Genomic DNA, 5,000 nt, shown 5'->3' with positions numbered 1-5,000 from the left:
TAGTTCTGAAACCCTCCTTGCTGAAGTAATTGCCAGTAGGAAAGCAGTTTTCCATGACAGGTGTTGTAGGTCTGCTGTTGCTGCTGGTTCAAAGGGTGATAGTGTCAACTTTTCTAGCACAAAGTTTAAATCCCAAGCTGGTAATGGTGGTTTCCTTGGAGGTTTTACATTCTTGATTCCTCTGAGGAACTGCCTGAGCAAAGGGTGAAAAACAGGTGGATCAAAGCTGTATTCTGCTGAAATAGCTGATGCATGTATCTTGATGGAGGAGTAGGACAGGCCTGAATGAAGAAGTTCGCCAGATACTCCAGAATGTTAGGCATATCTATGTTTGACACATCTTTTCCTCTTTCCGTACTCCAAATGACAAACCTTTTCCATTTTCCAGCATAGTTCCTTCTTGTTGAAGGTCTGCGTGCTTCAAGAATAATGTCTTTAACTCTTTGGGAAAGTTCTGGATTAGCTGCTGCTATGTGATGTTCCATGCAGTCAGTTGCAGCGTTTTAGGTTTGGATGTATGATGCTGTAGTTGTTCTGAGTTAACATCAAAGGCATCAGGGTATTGGCCACATATTGTTCGAGACATGCTCTTCAGTAGTGGGTACCAGTGTTGTCTTGGCCAGTTTGGAGCTATCAGGATTATCCTTGGACGTTCTTCCTTGATTTTTAGTAGTACCTTGTGTATCAAGGGAAGAGGTGGGAATGCATATGCTGTTAGGCCTTTCCAGTTGAAGGAGAGTGAGTCCACTTTCCATGCTAGTGGGTGGAATGTCCTTGTGCAGAATTTTTGAGCTGGTGATTGAGAGGTGATGCGAATAGGTCTATCTGTGGCATTCCCCATTTCTTTGAGATGGTCTTGAAGATGTCCGGGTGCAGCTTCCATTCGTGGGCATCCAGTGGTTCTGCTTAATATGTCTGCTAGAGTATTGTCTTTCCCGGTACAAATATTGCCTGTAACTGAATGTTGTAGCTGAGTGCCAGGGTCCACAGCTCCAAGGTCATTCTGCATAGGGGTATGAATGAGTGCCTCCCTGTTTGTTGATGTACCACATGACTGTGGTGTTGTCTGTCCTTATCATCAACTGGCCCTCTTTGAGAAATGTTTTGAACTTTTGGATTGCCAGTTTTACTGCCAGCATTTCTTTTAGATTGATGTGCAGGTGAAGTTGATCCTGTGTCCACAATCCTTGCACGCATTTGTCCAGCATGTGGGCCCCATCCTAGGTCTGAAGCGTCTGTTGTGATGGTCTGGCTTGGTTGACATCTGCGAAAGGGTAGGCCTGGGTTTGACTGGCATGCCTGAGCCCACCATAGGAACTCCTGTTTTAAGCATGGAATTAGTGGGATTTCTGTTTCTAGACTGTGTCTGTGTTGGGACCATAAATTCTTTAGGTACCACTGTAGTTTCCTCATATGTAGTCTGGCAAATGGGACCAAGATTATGCATGATGCCATGAAGCCCAAGGCCTGCAGAACTTTTCTTGCTGTTAACTTGTTCAGTTTTGTTAGTGCCAAGAAGTAAAGAGGAAGTTCTTTTTGTTTTTCTGTAGTCAGGAATGCCATTTGTTGTACTGTGTCCAATTCCCCGCCCAAGAATGTCCTTGTTTGGGATGGTATCAGCCTTGACTTTTGTAAATTGACTGTGTATCCCAGTCCTTGTAGCAAGTAAATGACCCTTTGTAAATCTGTTGTCAGCTTGCTTTTGTTGTCCCCTTGTAGCAGGCAGTCGTCCAGGTATGGGTAAATTTGAATTCCCTGTAGTCTGCAATGGGCGATTACTGATGCCAGGCATTTTGTGAATACTCTGGGCAGTAGATAAGCCAAAGGGCAATGCTGAGAATTGATAGTGCTCTGATCCTGCAAGAAATCTGAGGTATCTTCTGCAGATTGGTCGAATGGGGACGTGCAGGTATGCCTCCTTGAGATCTAGAGTTACCAGCCAAGACTCCTTGCCCAGCATGGGAAGAAGTTGCTGTAGGGTCAGCATTTTGAATTTTGGGACAATGATGTATGTATTTAAGGTGGACAGGTCGAGAATTGGTCTCCAACTTTTTCCTTTCTTGGAACTAGGAATAGTCTGGAATAGAACCCCTTTCCTTGTTCTGCTGTTGGCACTCTTTCCACAGCTCTCATGTTTGCTAACTCCATTATCTGGCGTAGAGCCTCTGTTTTTGATTTGGAGGTAGATTTGGCATTCCTCTTTTGACTGGTAAAGTGTGGAAGTGAAACCGGTAACCTTGATCTATGGTTTGTAAAATCCACTTGTCTTTTGTTATGTAGTGCCAGTTCTTTGAAAATAAGGTTAACTTTCCGCCTAGAGGAGCTGCTATTTGTTCCCTGGTAGGCGGATTTAGGATTAAGTCACTGTGGTTGTGCTGATGTAGTGGCAGTGGCTGTGTCTGTGCCTCTGTTGTTACCTTGCCACTGTCGTCCTCTGTAGGCACCTCCTCTGGATTGGTTTCTGCCTCTGGAACGTCTATTCCTGCCCCTTTGAAATTTTGTGGAGTCAGGAAAGGACCAATTTTTAGCAGGCCAGTTCCTGCTAAACCTTGGGGGTGCAAGAAATCTTTAACAGTTTGAACAGATTTTGCCTTTTCTTCATAACCTGCTGGGCAGGTGTACCAAACAAACTTGTCTTGTCCATAGGAGCATCTAGCAACTTAGCTTTAACATGATCCGGTAAAGCTTGTTCCTTTAGCCATGCATGCCTTCTTATCACTGTGCCTGTCATGGCTGATCTAAATGAAGCCTCCAGTGCATCATAGCCACATTTTAAGGAATGGTTGCTAACCTGTTGTATGTTATTTACCATCTCTAATACATATTTCTTATCAAGAGATTCATCAGTGGTTAGTTTTTTAGTTAACTGATCAAGCATAAACTCTTGGTATTGTATCATGTGAAACTGACAGTTTAAAGCTCTAGCTGAGAGAGTAGCTGAAGTGTAGACCTTTTTACCCCATCTGTCTAATGACCTTGCTTCCCTTTCAGAAGGAATAGGGTTTTTAGCTGTGGTCACGGCTACTGCCTTGGGACCCTGGGATATAGTTTCTGGGTCTGCAAGTGGGGCCTTGTAAAGGTGGTGATGAGTATCTGGCACCCTGTAAAATCTGTCTGGTTTGGCAGGGGCTGGGGGTAAAGAATCTGGAGCGGAGCAAACATCATTGAAAGCATCATCCACCACAGACAGAAGAGGAGGTATAGCTAAGGGCCTGTGCTGTGGGAGGTGCAGAAAGGTCCTAAGTCTTTTTCTGGAGTCTGAAAAATCCTGTTGCTGCCATTGGAACTGTTCTCGCATGGCATGCAAGGTTTCCCCAAAGGAGAATTCTTCTGGTGGGGAAGCAGCTGGAATGGATTCTTCAGCATCAGAATCTTCAAAATTGGAGAAGGGAGCCTCTGGCTGGTCAGTTATGTCTGATTCATCAGCAGAATCATCAGAAGACACTGGCTCAGGGGGCTCTGCCCTAGGTCTCTTCTCTGGGGCTGAGAGGCCCTGTCTGGGTGAGATTGAGATCCTCTAATTAAAGGAATTAAATCTTCTGCCAAAGAAAGCATTTGAGAACTAGAAGAGGGCCTGGATGTGGGGGGTTTAACAGGCACTGTTTTAGTAGTCTTGGCTGCTTTAGCCCTGGCGAAGGCCTTAATGGACATGGCTGCTGGAGGCCTAGCAGCACCACGTGCTGGGGTAGAGACATCCAAGGGGATGGTGTCTGATAAGTCAACCACCGTAGTGGGTAAAATTTCTGAGGTCGATTCAAGAGTTGTAGCAGGGGCCTCAGTTGTAAGAATAGGTTCAGCTGTACCTTAATCAGTTTTCTCGGTTTCGGCCGAAACCGAGACACTCGCGGTTTGCTTTACCGTGGTTTCGCGCGAAACGACGGACCGCGAGTGTCGGTCTTTATCTTTGTGTTTTTTGGTAGATTGGGTAGTCGGAGGATCCGACGGCATAATGTACGCAAAATCAGAACCGAAAAACTGTTCTGCAAACTCCGACCGACGCCTAAGCGCTCGTCGGTTGAAAGAGGCACAGGCCGAACAGGCTGCTACGTCGTGGGCTGGGCCTAAACAAGGCAGACAGTAAGAGTGGAAATCTTTATGAGGTATTTGTTTCCCACAGGTTAAACAATTGTTAACTTTTTCTGACATCGGCTGAGGCAAGAAAGAGTCCCCAACGGGGTACTTAGCTTTAGAAGTCTTCGAAGTAGTATTCGGTAGAAGTAATCTCTGGATCCGACCGACCGGCACTTGCGAACAGCTTCTGCTTCGGGCGCCACGCGGCAAGAAAGACTGAGGAAAATGGCGTCGGCTGATGCTTTTATACCCCAAGACCAAAAGAGATGACGTCGGGTGGAGTGCGACATCAGCCGAAGCCGGACCCGGACTTTGGAATCCGGCCGACTGCAGGGCTGCCTGACGACAGGACAACCCACTTGTTATGACTGCAGATGCATCCATGAAGGACATCAAATGATACTATAGTGGATTTTATTAATTATTTAAACTCCACTACCTGTTTTTTGACCTTCACTCATTCAAGTACATTCAGGAACGGTTCATTATTTAGATGTGTCCTTAAGCATCCATGAAGAAGGGTTTATATCTACCATCTATAGAAAACCCACTTTTTCTAACAGTTACATTCACTATAAAAGTTCTCATCCTAGACACCAAAAAAAAGGTATTGTTAAGGGCCAGTTTGTTAGGGTATCCCGCATGACATCTAATGATATGGACTATCAATTAGAATGTTTCAGACTTACTGAGATGTTTCAAGAAAGGTGTTATCCTGAAGAATTTATTAACAAGATCTGTCAAGAGGTCCATGAAGGCAGAAACAACAAATATCGACCTATTTTGGGTATAGGGCAACTGGAAAAAACTTTAGGGCCGAAAGACTCCAAGACAGAGTTCAACAAAGCCTTCATTACAGAGTACAGTGCCAATTCAGGCACTATTAGAAATATTATTGAACGTGAATGGGATATTTTTAGAGATATTAC

The 5,000-nt window shown here is 44.9% G+C and overlaps 1 protein-coding gene across 1 annotated transcript in view; it reads right to left on the bottom strand.

The window, feature by feature from the left end:
• The window catches only part of NDST1 (N-deacetylase and N-sulfotransferase 1), a 1,661,305-nt gene that overhangs the window by 1,621,262 nt on the left and 35,043 nt on the right, over positions 1–5,000 (bottom strand). The gene's annotated exons all lie outside the window — the stretch shown is intronic.

The sequence above is a fragment of the Protopterus annectens genome, chromosome 4.part0 (assembly GCF_019279795.1).
Source record: "Protopterus annectens isolate FY-2018-M chromosome 4.part0, PAN1.0, whole genome shotgun sequence".
Lineage (NCBI taxonomy): Eukaryota > Metazoa > Chordata > Ceratodontiformes > Protopteridae > Protopterus > Protopterus annectens.
The sequence above is the reverse complement of the archived record's forward strand: the minus strand, read 5'-3'. Positions and strand labels throughout refer to the sequence as shown.